Below are 16,381 nucleotides of genomic sequence, written 5' to 3'. Positions count from 1 at the left end.
TACTGCAACACCAACGGAGGATGGAGGACAGACAGGCTGAGCAAGTGACGGTGTTCCAGGGGATTCACGATACACTCCGTTGGATGGCCGACAACATGGGCAACCCTCCCTGTGCCCGACGGCGTAGAACATCACCACCCACAGGGAGGGATCAGGAGGAGGAGGAGACATCCGACGGAGCATCCCAAACATCGTCACGACCTGCTGCTGAGGGTCCCCGCAGGAGGCCGGGTCGTCCACGGAAAGGACCGTGAGGGTCGGCGCTACATCACCATCTCCCAGGACACCTGGCCTGGCACCTGGCCCACTGGAGCAACAGCATCACAGCATCAAGAGACATTCTCTGCCACATGGCCCTGCTGGTCACTGTCTGACCAATGTTGACAAAGACTGTGGCATGGACCATGAGGATTTACATTGGCAAGGACACCAACTCCCCTACTGAACTTTGGATTCCAAACTCCCGGAAAGCCCCTCACTTTATCCCCCCCCCCCCCCCAATAAAAATTCACACCATGAAGAGAAGATGCCTGCTGGTTGCATTATTACCTTACATGTGTGTTGTAAAGTCTAAACATGCCTGAGCTCTCTTTTGACTCCAACCATCCACACCCTGGGGCCTGAGTCTGGCAGAGGACACACGGGTCACAGTGTATTAGGCAAGACAGACATGGCGCACCATACACACCCGTGATGGGCCCAACCAGCTGAGGGGGTGGCTGCACAACCGTGCTGACAGACACATTGAGTACAGCAACAGTCATGCGCAGAGGTCAGGGATCATGTCCAGGGTCCTGGGGGGCACCCAGGTATGTGTAGACAGGTGGTAGAACCATGTCCTGCAAGCTTGAGTCCGGTGGATACAGAGAATGGGGGCCTGGCCAACGTTGGATGCATGGGGATGGCACATGTCACAATACCCACACAGTCATGGACATCATGCCCAATACACAGTCTCAGCCCACACACACAGCTTGCATCTTGCTACTCGACACATCGACACATAGCCACTATCAGGGAAAACCATGCCAGACATGCTGGATGCACCGTGGCAACACACCAGCATTGACGGAGAAGAGGCACCTTGGAGGCATAGGGACATGTTTTCGGGATTGCAGAGGCAACTTGAAGTACACATGAACACATCTTGCGGAGTAACATGTGGGTCCAACACTGGAACCCCCCTTCTGCAGCACAAATGCGTGTTAGCCATGGAACTGGCACACAATTGTCGGCTAACAGCTAAACACCCACAGCTGCTCACGGAGAGACTGCCATACACCATTGATCCGCTGATGTGGAAGTCCCACACCATGTCAAGCCAATGCTAACCGTATGTGTCCGAGGGCAGTGTCACACACATTGATGCCATCATCACAATCCACTATCCCATCACTGATGACTGTCAACCAGGCAGACCATGTAGTCAGGTGTACACAGCTGCATGTCGTGTCCCATGGGGATGCTACATGGCTGCAGAGGAACCAAACATCGACAGGGGCAGTGTGCATACATCGTGAACAACTGCCACACCCAATACACCCCAGATGCATCCCTTACCCTATGGAGACTTCCAAACGTGTCCATGCCTGTAACGCTGAGTCAGCCCACGATGACGTGTCCATGAGGAATAGCAGTGCCACAACAATGCAAGCAGCAGACGGCATGCGCAAGTACCTGGGGAAGAGAGACACACAAGAAGTCAGCCACAAAAAGCACAGCCACTTGCATGTGCATTTACTCGACACATGTATGGATGACAACATGCTAGGTCACAATTATGACTGGGGAAATACAACCATCACTGCCACCATCACTCCAGTGACACACCCACACACACCTCTGACTCACGTGCCATACATGCAGGTGGAGACACACATCACAACACATGCCACACGGGGACCAATGCGTTCACACTCAGACACTGGTACTCACCACTAAGCAAAGAAGTCGCGTATGAGCCGAGTCCGGATGTCCTCTTGCGGCTCCACATCCTCCACATCACTAGCCCCAAGCCCTTCGTCCTCCACGGGTGGATGGTCCTCGTCATGTTGATCCAGGATGAGTGGCACAGCTCTCTCAACTGCCATGTTGTGCAGCATGCAGCAGACCATGAAGATTTTGCAGACCTTCGCAGGGGCATATGGGAGCGCGCCGCCGGTCTTGTGTAGGCACCTAAATCGGCTCTTCAGCAGGCCAAACGTCCTCTCTATCACTCGCCTTGTCCGGCCATGGGCGGTGTTGTAGCGGAGCTGGGCCGGCGTGATGGGGTTGCGGAGAGGTGTGAGCAGCCATGGCATGTTGGGATAGCCAGCGTCCCCTACATGGGAAGCACATGGACATCGTTAGAACTGGTGAAGTGGTCGTGCTGGTAGGCTATGCAAATTACAGGACAGACAGACTGTACCCACCAACAACACATGCTCCTTCGTTGCGCAGCTGCATCATCATTTCAGGCATCCTGCTACGCCTCATGATGTAGGCATCGTGTGCTGATCCTGGAAAACGAGCACACACATGTGAAATCACCATGTTGGACTGACACACCACAAGGGCATTGATGGAGTGGTAGTGCTTCCGATTGCGGTACGCCACCTCCCGTGCGTGTGGTGGTACCAAAGCTACATGTGTCCCATCTATGGACCCAATGACATGGGGCATCCCTCCCAGGGCATAGAATCCATGCTTGACCGCAGTCAACTGTTCAGGGGTTGGGAACTTGATGAAGTCATCCAGGTGAATCAACATGGCCTCTAAGAAATCATGCAGCACACGGCAGAACATGCTCTGGGACATGCCACCAACATGAGCTATGGTATTTTGAAAGGTACCCGTGGTAAGAAAATGTAGGGCAGCCATTACCTTCAGCTGGGGTGTCAGTGCCATAGGATACCTGTGCTGCGGTTGCAGGTGTGGTGCCAGTCTCGCCGTCAACTCCAGAATCAACGGTTGGGTGAAGCGGTAGAGCCGGATGCTGTCATTCTCCCGCATGGCAGCCAAGTCCGGAATTGGTCGGGCAAGAGGCGGCGCTCTGCAGTAATTTGGAAGTGACAAGGAAGAGTGAGTGCACTACGACAACTATTCATATGTACTGAGCACATGTTAATCTGTCAATACACATATGCTACATAGGGAGTCAGGTATGTGCTACATGCCCAGGACACGTATGGATGCAAGGTGACACTCCTACCAAGACCCAGCTACACACGGAGATTGAGAACCTCCCCATGCCATGCCATGGGAATAGCTGTGTCCCAGTGCAAGTGAACAGCCAGACGCAAGACAGGAGTGACATACGCCCACACATCAGCAGAAGTAGGATGCCGATTGCAGAGACTGGTAGCGGAACACTAGAGCCACAGGTCACATGACATTACACTAGGACAGCCCACACACCTTGCCATGAAGGTGCACATGTCATGACTCACCACACATTCATTGTGAGGATGCAGACATGTCCTTGTCACGGTACTCCATGTCCCATGCATACATGTGCACCTCACATCCGATACCACATGTGGCATGGTGTGCGGAACAGTGTGCAATGACAATCTACACGCAGACACATGTTGGTTGCTGCAACGGCTGCAGCTTTTGAGGGTGCTCCAACATCAACCTGATGGGAAGCCCCCACACATACATGACATAGTCACATTGTGCACCGTGGGTAGTGACAAGTCAGGTGTGGTAACCCCTGTACCGGGCATCAGGGGACACTTCCGTGTGTTGGTGTCCGTGCCATGCCAGTGACGCTCACCCCAAGTGTGGAGTACGACATGCACACATGTCAAAGGAGTCAAGGGCATGCCTGGCACACATTGCACCATCACACAGTACATCTGTATACATCTCATCATACATCTGGTGCCTTCTCTACTCAGGAGTAATGTTCCACATCACAGGCCGTCACACCTGTGCCCCACACATGTAGTAATGCACAGACTATGCCTTGATGTCAATTAATGGACAAGTATGTCCATCCATGGACAAGTATGTCCATCCATGGACAAGTATGTCCATCCATGGACAAGTATGTCCGCCCTATCCCTACCTGTGTGCCGCCTGTCACCACTGTGATGTGTGAAAACCGCTGTACTGCTGCGAAGAGGGCCTGTGTACCTTCCCATATCACTATGGGAGTGCTGCCGGATGTGTACCCATCGTGATGGCGAGCGTACAGGCATGTGTACGGCCCGTACCACTACGAGTAGGCATACGCAACAACACCCATAGTGGTAGGGCCGTACGCACGCCTGTACGCTCCCTATCACTATGGGTGGCCTCGCGTATGCGTACTCGTCGTGGTACGGGCCGTACACATGCCTGTACGCTCCCTATCACTATGGGTGTCCTCGCGTATGCGTACTCGTAGTGGTACGGGCCGTACGCACGCCTGTACGCTCCCTATCACTATGGGTGGCCTCGCGTATGCGTACTCGTCGTGGTACGGGCCGTACACACGCCTGTACGCTCCCTATCACAACGTGTACGCATACGCGAGAACACCCATAGTGATAGTGAGCGTACAGGCGTGTGTACGGCCCGTACCAATACGAGTACGCATACGCAAGGCCACCCATAGTGATAGTGAACGTAGGCACGCGTGTACGGGCCGTTGCAATGCATTTGGGGTGCCCTAGGGCCCCGGAACGCACCGTACCTGTGTGTGAAGCTCCAAATTCCATAGGGGACACATGAGGGACAAGTATTAAGGCCTACATGCATGCTGGTTGGCATGGAGACCAAGTTCAAAATTTGAATTTGTCCTGGAAGGTGCACAGCAGAAGTCAGTTGGAATTGATCTACTTTGTTGCAATGTGTTTGTGGGGCTGACATCATGCAGGAGAATGAAACCGATAGAGAACACACAGACTGCTAGGTTTGAAGGGATTGGAGGAAACATAGGATGCAAATGTGAGTGACCAATCACTCTGTACTCCTGTGCATGAGATGGGCCAGCAAGGCAGATATAAGGCAGCCAGGTCCCATGAGGGAGCACTTGCCTGCACATCTTTGTATTTCACGACCCAGCTGCTGCTACTGATTCCCTGGAACCATGTCAAGGGCTGTGGAGAGGTCACAGCCATTCACCCTGGATGAGAACATGGCTTTGGTGGATGTGATCCTCCCACGGTACCCCATGCTGTATGGGCGACCAGGTTATCAGGTGAGTTCAGTGTCCACTGGCACAGACTGTGTCCCTTTTTAGTGACTGTGACTTCTGCCATTGTGTCCAGGTGTGACACACATGCTATGTACTGTAGGGGGGACCCAGGGGGGGAATGCCTGATGTCTCCCAGCAGTGCCCTGAGACAGGAGGGGTGTGTGCAGAGTCCTCCCAGCAGTGCCCTGAGACAGGAGGGGTGGGGGCCTATCACTCCAAGCAGTGCCCTGAGACAGGAGGGGTGGGGGTACGCTCCATGCATACGGGGTGGGGGTACGGGTCGTACTTACACTGTTGGGGTGGGGGTACGCTCCATACGTACGCGGGTGTGGGTACGTGTCATACTTATACTGTTGGGGTGGGGGTACGCTCCATACGTACGCGGGTGTGGGTACGGGTCGTACTTACACTGTTGGGGTGGGGGTACGCTCCATGCGTACGCGGGTGGGGGTACGGGTTGTACTTACACTGTTGGGGTGGGGGCACGCTCCATACGTACGCGTGTGTGGGTACGGGTCGTACTTACACTGTTGGGGTGGGGGAACGCTCCATACATACGCGGGTGTGGGTACGGGTCGTACTTACACTGTTGGGGTGGGGGTACGCTCCATGCATACGGGGTGGGGGTAGGGTCCGTACATATCCGTCCCCACGCTATGTGATGCTTGTGCGGGCCGTCCCCAGGCCTTTGCCACATGGGTACGAGCCGTCCCGCCATTGTTGGGGTGACGTGGGTGTGGGCGTGGTACGACTCGTACCCACGCTCTTCAGGCGTGGGTACGGGACGTACCGGTCTGGTTGTGTTGCCGGTTCGCGTCGTGACGGACTTCCGTTGTGGCGGTCGCTGGCTTAGCTGGACATGCCCCCACCCCCTCGTAGTGACCAGGGCATGGGAGTCAGGTATGTCCTGGGCATGTGTGCTGTGTGACTTTGGTGGGGGGTTTGTGGCCTGCCCTGGTCCTGCCACCCCCACCCCACCCCACTTTCCCCCCTCCCTTAGTTGTTCTGACCTTCTGCGGCGTCTGCGTCCGAACCTGTAGAGGAGGTCGACTGCTATGAGGGCCGGGATGACACGTAGGTTCGGGTCCATGTCTGTCCGTCGCGTACGGGTCCTCCTTGTTCGCGTCGTCCTGTCTGTCCGTCGCGTACTGGTCCTCCTTGATCGCGTCGTCCTGTCTGTCCATCGCATACTGGTACTCCTTGTTCGCGTCGTCCTGTCGCGTACTGGTCCTCCTTGTTCGCGTCGTCCTGTCTGTCCGTCGCGTACTGGGGGTCCTTGTTCGCGTCGTCCTCATTTCCCGGCAGTTTTTGGCAGCCGGAAAATATTCACAGTGCGGGATGACGTCGGTGCGAATCGTAATTCCTGGTTCGTGAATGGCAGGCTGCGAGCGTCCCGACGTCACGTCGGCGCTTTCCCGGATCGCATTTGTAGGTTTATTTTGTTCGGTCGGGCTTTTTTACGATTCGTACGGAAATGGTGTTCCCGTGCGAATCGTAATTCCATGTTTGTAAAATTTGACGACCGGGTACGCGTCGGACGGAGAATACGCTCCGACCGACGGTTCGTACCTGGTTTTTACAGGATCGTGATCGGCACCAAAATGTCGATTTAGATTTCCACGACCTGTTCTTTCAAAAGGAAGAGTAAACAGTTTTATGTCAGCTGTGCGACATACCATTACAAGAAAATCTCCGAAAAATACCTACAACCTAAGAAGAAAAGAAGAGTCAAAATATATAAATGACTACAACCCAGTCATTTTATCCATGTGGAATGCTAACATGGATATTCAGTATGTAGCTGACAATTCTATTGCTGTTGCTCGGTATGTCACATCTTACATCACTAAATCTGAGAAAACGGAATTGAAAGAAATGTGGGAAGAGATTTCTCATGAGAAGACTGTCAGTAAAAAGCTATATAGTTTCAGCTTAAAGATGTTATCGCATCGAGAAATTGGGTCATACGAATGCTCAGATAGGTTATCATCTGCAAGTCTGTACTCCAAATCCAGAAGAATAATTTGGGTAAGTTTAGGCCTTGCAGGAATGCGAAATCGGGTACTGAAATCTATTCGAGAAATTGAATATTTAGCAGAGAACGAACCAGAAAGTACAGACATTTTGAAAACAAATATGTTGGACACATATTACCCAAACAGAAGTCATCATCTTGAGAACATGTGTCTCTATGAAGTGATGCAGAACTACATTTTTACACGGAATGCCACAGAAGACATCAACAATGGAAAATATGAAGTCATTGGTGAGGAAGGATGTTTGGTGAAACAAACAAAAGGAAGTTTGATTAATCACAGGAAGCTGAGTTGAGACACTACTGACAAAAAGGAATTTTACTACTTAGCACTTTTACAGCTGTTTAAACCATGGCGTTCAGAGGATGAATTACTTGGAGATTTTCAGAGCTATGAAGATTCCTTTAATGCATGTAAAGATAGCATAGAATGCAGTACTTTCACAAATTATGTACAAATGTTAAATGAAGAAATTGAACAAGAAGCTACAATTGCAGCTGAAGTAGCTAGAGACAGTTCTCAAGACAGTCAAAGTTCTGGTACGCTCAGTCAAGATCCCCTAGGACAAGCAATCGTAGAAAATGAAGCTGCAATAGCCATGACTGAAGTGGAAAAAGCTATGAATCAAGCTCAGGAAGATTTAATAGACTTACCAAATTTGGAACAACAACTGAATGATGAACAACAACAAATTTATGAAGAAGTCACAAAACAAATTGATCATGGATTACTACATGAAAATAAAGAGTGCTCATGCACATCATTTGAATCAATCAGAATGCATGTGAGTGGACAAGCTGGAACTGGAAAGATTTTCTTAATTAAAGTAATTAGAAGCTACCTACAGAAAAAAACTGATTCAACGTTGTCTTGTGTTGTTACTGCTCCAACTGAGTTAGCAGCATATAACATAAAAGGAATTACCTTACATCGTTTGCTAATGTTACCAGTAGAGCATGAGAACAAAATAGAATACCACAAGCTAACAGGAGAAACATGTTTTGAAGTTTCAAGAGTGTTGAAGAAAATGAAAGTTCTCATTATTGATGAGGTAAGCATGGTATCAAACTTAATGCTTGCCTTTGTGCATTTAAGAATGCAGCAAATTCTAAAGACAGACTATGACGTGTTATTTGGAGGAAAACATGTTATAGTTTTTGGGGATCTACTGCAGCTCACTCCAGTTAAAGGACAACCAGTATTTAATAATCTTGCACATGAAGAGACGAAAAAGTCATTAGGAAGTATAGGTAATGTGAATATTTGGTCATACTTTGAGTACAAAGAACTCATTATCAATATGCGGCAAGTAAATGATGATGATTATGCAAGTATTCTCAAAGATATCAGAATTGGACTACTCACAGAACATGGCAGAAAAGCTTTACAGAGTCGATTGCTATGTAATTTGTTTCCAACAGAACAAATAGTTCCAGAGAAAATATACAAGGAAATTGCAGAAAAAAATACTGTAATCTGCTTAATGCCAACACTACAGGAATGCTCTATATTCAATGAAGAACTTTTGAAATTGGAAAATGAAGAGATTATGAAAATGGAAGCCGTGGATAAAATACAGCATGAAGGAATAACTATTATATTGACAGGCAAATTGAAAACTAAATTGGATTCTCTAGAGAACAACATATCGAAAACAGCTGGTTTAGAAAAGAATCTTTATGTATGTATGTACTGTCGAGTAATTTTAAGACGTAATTTGAATGTAGAAAAAGATTTAGTGAATGGAGCTATGGGTAAAGTTGTGGGTTTTGTTAATTACCAGAAAAAAGATGGAATTGAATTTTTAAAAATAAAGTTTGATCAGATTGAAGAGGTTGAAGACATTAGTCGTTGTTCAGTTTGTTTTTTGCTTGTGAAAGACTTATATGTACGTAGGAAGCAGTTTCCGTTTTCTCTGGCATATGCTGTAACTATTCACAAATCTCAAGGATTAACTGTAGATAGTGCTTTTGTAAACATTGGATCTAGTGTGTTTAAAGAAGGTATGGCATATGTTGCTTTGTCACTAGTGAAAAAATTATCTGGTTTATTCATGATAGACTTTGATGACTCAAAAGTTAGTGCTGATGCAAATTGTGTAAAGGAGTATAATAGATTAAGAAAAAGCTATGCTCCTCATTTAGGTCAGTATCCTGTGTTTGAAAAACGTGTTGTTTGTCGGAAAAGGAGAATTGAGAATATCTGTAATGAGGATGTACAGAAGAGAAAACAAAAGGAGAGTGATGTGATTGCAAGCAAAAAGAAAAAGGACAATGTTGAAGAGGTTGTTGGTTGTCATTTTGAAAATAGCTCTGGTGTCAACTGCTACGCTAATGTAGTGCTGAATGATGTATTTTATCTTGAAAGTTTGCAAGAGCAGATAATACCTAATCATGAAAAAAGATTTTGTTCTCTGCTGAGTTTCCTTTATGAGAATTTGAGTAAAGATAAAACTAAAATAGAAAGTGCTTCTGATGTTAGAAATCTTTTAGATGTATGTTCTGGATGTACACAGTTTACACAAAATGTCCAGCAAGATGCACAGGAGTTCTTAATGTATATGCTTATGGTACTGGAAGATGAAGGGGTAGAAATAGAAAATATGTTTGGTCTCTCTTATAAATGGGAACATTGTTGTGAAAACTGTATGAACACATGCAGCACTAATTTTGATTCTGAAAGGTTCATACATTTAACATTACCAGAGAGTAAATCAGTGACTTTTAGTAAATTAGTTAAAGATGCAAATCACAACATGGAATGTTCTCAATGTAAATCAGAAATGTTATCAACTTTATTTTTAAAGAAATATGGACAGTATATAATTTTAATGATGCAACGTTGTAGAGCTGATGGTACAAAATTGGACACTTTAATAAAGAAGTTTGTAGGAAATCAATTATCAATATCAGGAAAGACTTTTGTTGCAGTTGCAATAATTTTCCATGATGGACCATCTATAACTTCTGGTCATTACACAGTTTATCTAAAATGTGAAAAAGGCTGGACACTGTGTAATGATTCTCAATTGATTTTCAAGCAACGTTTGCCTGCAGAAATACCAAATTCCTACTTAATTTTTCTAAAACCAAAATTTTAGATACAAATTGCAGCATCTGAAGAAACCATTATTTCGATTTTATAGGATTACCATTGGATATTTCACCTAAAAAGGATTTAAAAATTACCATTTGGCCTCATGGAAAGGTAAATGTTTCTATTGTGGACTTCTTTGACAGATATTATTTTGGTGTATGTGCTTAAGCAACAAGATTTACAGACGTTATTTATTGCAAATAGTTATTGTTCTTAGAATATATTTTTAATATATATGTTACATTTCTATCAAGGTATGTTTTACTGAGGATAGATTCAGGGCTTTTTTAAACAATCTTTCAGATTGTTTATTTTTTTGCCGGCTGTTAAGTGATGAATGCAATTAATATCACTATTTTCAGTGAAATTCAATATATACTGAAAACAGCAAAAAAGGGCAAAAAATTACTTTGTTAAATATGAAAATATGTGTATTGTATTCTAAAATGTATTGATAAATATTACTACTTTTTTTCTTTTTTTTCAGATCTAGAAAGAAAATTTAGGAAATTGAATCCATTTTTCTTGTAATTAAAAAAACCCATTTATTTCTAATTAAGGTATTTTGTTGGTCAGGTAAGTTTAAAATATCTGTATTTCTCACCCCTTCACTTTCAGGCTCCCTTTTCTTCACTTCTCCTCACTCTGCTTTTCTCATTCCCCTTCCCTCTCTCTTCTTCCTTTACTGTTCTTTCGTAACTCCCTCACTCCTTCTCTACTACTCCCCTAGGTTTCCTGCCTCCATCACTATTTTTTCAACCATGTTTCTCTCCCTGTCTCCATATGTCTCAGTCATTCTAACGGTACAAAAAAGGAGAGAGTTTCCCAGGTGTACCAAAAGGGACCGGGTATATAAGATTTAACAAAAGAAGCTTCCCTTTTGTATTCACTTGATGTATGCCAATAATCAGTCTAGATATTCTATATTGTGAACCCGAGACTTAGAATCTACAGACTATTACACTGCAAGTATATAGTATGATAGTTTTTATTAAAATATTTTTTTCAAATTTATTTAAAAATGTTACATTCAGTGCTGCTAGGAATTTTGCAGTCACCATCAATTAGTGAAATTCATATAATTATCAACCATAAAATCACATATTCAGCAATTATAATCACAATTACACACGATTGAATTTAACACTCAATAAATCATTTAAATCAATTAAACAGAACAAAAATGCAAATATAAAAACAGCAAATATGATTTGTGTCCTCTTGTCGACGCGTTTCGGTGCAATATCTAATATGTAACACCTTCTTCAGGACCAACACATTAAAACAGCTCACAATATCGATTAAAAACAATCTATAAGAAAGGAGGATAAATACAATTAGTGTTCATTAGTGTTCATAGTACTGTTTCCTTATCTTTGGTTCACAATATTAGATACATAGGAATTTGCGTAAGAAGACTACGTGTTAAATCGCCGTATCTTATGGGTATACTGCCACTTTAACTCGGCACGACATGTCAAAATATCAAGACTAGCATTACAATTTACGAGAATCTTATGAATCTTGTGTAATTGTGATTATAATTGCTGAATATGTGATTTTATGGTTGATAATTATATGAATTTCACTAATTGATGGTGACTGCAAAATTCCTAGCAGCACTGAATGTAACATTTTTAAATAAATTTGAAAATTTTTTTTTAATAAAAACTATCATACTATATACTTGCAGTGTAATAGTCTGTAGATTCTAAGTCTCGGGTTCACAATATAGAATATCTAGACTGATTATTGGCATACATCAAGTGAATACAAAAGGGAAGCTTCTTTTGTTAAATCAGTCATTCTAACGGCCTTACTCCTTCTCAGTTCCTTGCTCTCTGTCTCTGTTTCTGTCTCTCTCCCTTTGTCTGTCTTACCCTTAATATCCTTAACATCTCTGTTTCTACCACTCCTCCTTTCTCCATCACTCATTTTCCATCTATGTTAATTTTTTAATCTTCTCCGTCATTCTCCTTCCCTCACCTTCTGTCACTATCCTTTACTCATAGTCACTCCTATTCTCCTACTTCACTTTCTCCTGTCTGTATCTCACACCCCTTCATCTTTTCGCATTCTTTCCTTCACTCTCCCTCACTCTCCTTTGCTCATTGAAATCCTGACTCCATTTCTCTCACTCCAGTTTCCTAAATCCCTCCATCCCCTCACTCCCCATCTGTCACTTTCCCTTACCCCCTTTTCTAATCCTCATACCCCTTATCTCACCATCACTCCACTTCTCTTACTTTCAATCCCTTTACCCTGCTGTACTTCATCCGCTTCATCTGTTACTCCCTTTTCCTATCTCCGTCCCTTACTCCCCTTTTCTCACTCCCCCTCCATCACTCTCCATTACTCACTGCCATTCCCTTACTCATTCACTCTTCTTATCTGTATCCTCTACCCTTAGTCCTTTTGTTGCAGTCAGTCTTTCACTTCCCTTTCATGACTGATCATACTTTCCTTTTCTCACTCATTCTGTCTGTCCTTTCCTCCTCTTCACTCAGTCATTTCAATCATTTCAATCATTGATGTATACACTACACATTAATTCAATAAAATTACAACACAGTATATTAGGAATATAGCTCTTCTTGGAGAAGTGAAGTGAGTTCTGAAAAGAACTGTTTTTTTGTCTTTTTTGTTTTGTACTTTGGGGCAGATTTATGAGCCCCTTGCGCCACTTTTGCGTCACTTTTCCCATGTTAAAAGTGAAGCAAAAGTGGCGCAAGGGGCTCATAAATCTGCCCCTTTGTTTTTAGTTTTTTAACAATTTTGTATTTTTGGGGATTAGAGCATCAAAAAAAACTGGTAATGAAAAACTTTTCAACAGGAACAAAATAAAAAATGAAAAAAATTATGGGCTGGAGCATGTGTGCTGCTGTATTCTGTTTTCAATCAAGTTTATACTGCTCTCACCGTAGCAAAGAACAGCATTGCACACATTGCAATGTATGTGCACCTTCTGGAAAAGGGGGCGGATGTCCAGTTACCTGGTACACGGTGAATCTGCGGCCGCAGATGATGTGCTCGGCTGAGCAGCTGGAGGGTTGTCCCTTAGGGCTCTAGTTGTTTCTCGAGCATAACGTACAGGATGCACTGTCTTGAAGTGTCTCAGCATTGAATAAATACTAAAGGAGTATTTCTTGCTGGGATCTCCTCTAGATAAGACACTTCCACAAATAGTGCATGTCACCTTCGGCGCATTGACATTCTTTTGGCCCTCTGGAAAGGTGAAGTAATTCCAGATGAAAGAGTGTTTTTGTTTGCTCTTCCTTGGTGGTTCCACAAAGGTCTCCTCCTCACTTCCTGAAGTTGACTGCTGTTCTGCCATTTTCAAGTAAGATTTCACTTGAGTAGCTGTTCAGCTCCTTGTCCCAGGAAATAAGAAGAAATAGTGAGGGGAGTGGGTGTGGTGTTTGAAGATTCTGGAACAGAAACTACTATGAACCAATGAAAGTGTTGTTTCGTAATCACATGACTTGCCGTGCGCGCACGGTGCTCGCACGCATGCGCGCACGGTGCACGCACGCATCAGAAATGAATTACTTTTAACCCGATTTCTAAAACATGAAAAGGAGGCAGGGAAGACACTCCCTGACCCCCTAGACCTTCTCAGGGGGTCCATAAAGGACCTCGTAAATAAAAAAAACACATTTTGTTTAATAAAAAAAATTGTCGGTGCGCGCACGGTGCTCGCACGCATGTGCGCACCGTGCATGCACGGTGCACGCATGCATCAGAAATGAATTACTTTTAACCCGATTTCTAAAACATGAAAAGGAGGCAGGGAAGACACTCCCTGACCCCCTAGACCTTCTCAGGGGTCCCTAAAGGACCTCGTAAATAAAAAAAAAACATTTCCTTTAATAAAAAACAATTGCCGGTGCGCGCACGGTGCGCGCACGGTGCACGCACGGTGCGCGCACCTTGAAAAACCCTTAAAAAAAAAAACATTTTAAACTGTTTATAAGTTTATAGAAGATATTAACTATGCTGTTCAACTTTATCCAAATAAAAAAAAAAGAGATGAGCCATTCCATATTACAGGATACAGTCAATCTATAACTATATACATAGGTAGTTTATTGTAAAATAAATATATAAAAAATATAATAATACATAGATAAATTAGCATTTAAAAAAAGTGATGTTATTTGAGATGTCATCAGTGATGTCATGAGTGATGCCACTGACCATGTCATGAGTGATGTAATATGTGACGTCATCAGCAGTGGATTGCAGTCGCGCGAGTTATAGTTAGCTGAACTAACTATAACGGGGGAATTTCAATGGTTTGTACGAGTGAAATGTCCAGCTAACTATAACATGTGTGAAACCTATGGTTTTTTCAGTGAATTTGCAAGGTTTTTTAAATGCTAATTCCTAACTATAACGTGTGTGAAACCTATGGTTTATTCAGTGAATTTGCAAGGTTTTTTAAATGTGAATTCCTAACTATAACGTGTGTGAAACCTATGGTTTTTTCAGTGAATATATATATATATATACATACACATATATATATCGATGTAGAATGACAATAATGATTTCAAAGCTCCCACTCATCGTTGTCATCCCCTTTCTTTGAAGTGGATATTGGGTATGCATATATAAATATTATCTACTGGCGGTCGCCAGTAGATAGTTATAGTTAGGACCGAGTTTCCATAGGAAATCTCAAAATTCTATTTTAAATAACTTTGGCGCCAATTGACGAATCTTCGCGAAATTTTCAAAACTAATGGTGCGCTCCGCTCCGCTCCTACCCTGAAAGTCTCGGGGTGATTCGTCAAGCGGGGGCCAAGAAAAAGGGGGGGTCCCAAAACACGTTTTCCCCATGGATTTTTCCATAGGGACTTTAGTCGCAGCTACAGCCCGAACGGCTGAACAGAATTACGTGAAATTTGGCAGAGAGGTAGCCATTAGGTCCGTTTGGTGCCTTTTGCAGGTTTGGTGTAAATCTGTTCAGTATTTTCTGAGAAAATAGCATTTAAATCAATATATATATCTATACGCGCGCAGCGTGCGCACAGGGTGCGTGCACTTGGCCGTCCGCGAGCGCACTTCTGATTGGTTGTTACATCTTAGTAAACATTCGAATCGGTCGAAACCAGGAAGTGTCGGCCGCCATTTTGTCTCTCGCACTGAGAGGGGGGTGAAACACAAAGGAGAAAGACATGTAAAGGGGGCACGCTGGACAGTTCCTGACCCCCTAGCAGGGGTCATGGGGTCCCAGGAGGTCCCCCAAGGGCAATTAAAAAAATGTATTTTTTTTCGTTAATTTGCCGAGTGCGCGAAGCGTGTGCGCAGGGAGTAATTGCTTAAAAATAAAATTGCAATGTAAATCCCCACGTGTGTGCATGCTGCGCGCAGCGCAGTGTGCGAGCATTGCTTATCATATAATAACAGTTTATGCCAAAACCCTTAACAACAAAGCGTATCATGTGTCCTCCTTGTGCGGACGGTGCGCGAAGCGCACCGTGCGTACATGGCCCTTTAAGCGTAACGTGGGCGCGCGGTGCGCGTAGCGCACTGCGTGCCCACCGTGCGTGCAGGGTGCGCAAAGTGCACCGTGCGTGCACGGCACTAACTGCGTATAGTGGGCGCGCGGTGCGCAAAGCGCACCGCGTGCTCACCGTGCGCGCACGGAACGAACTGCGTAATCCGCTGCTGATGACGTCAGATATTACATCACTGATGACATATGTGTCTTTCTGAAAAAAAAAAAATATATGTATAGCTAAAAAAAAAAGGAAGAAGACATGGGTATATAAATGTGTAAATACAGTGATGTAATATCTGACGTCCTCAGCAGCGGATTACGGTCGCGTGAGTTATAGTTGCCTGCACTAACTATAACGGGGGAATTTCATTGGTTTTTCACGAGGAAAATGCCCAGCTAACTATAACATGTGTGAAACCTATGGTTTTTTAAGTGAATATATATATATTTACATATATATGTATATACATGTCTCTATAACGCGAGAGAGAGCGCTATATATCCCTCTCTCTCTAGCTTTCTTGCTACCTATATCTATATCTAGCTATATAGATATCGATAAAGATAAATATAGATATT

Source organism: Triturus cristatus, chromosome 1_2 (genome assembly GCF_964204655.1).
Source record: "Triturus cristatus chromosome 1_2, aTriCri1.1, whole genome shotgun sequence".
NCBI lineage: Eukaryota > Metazoa > Chordata > Amphibia > Caudata > Salamandridae > Triturus > Triturus cristatus.
The sequence above is the reverse complement of the archived record's forward strand: the minus strand, read 5'-3'. Positions refer to the sequence as shown.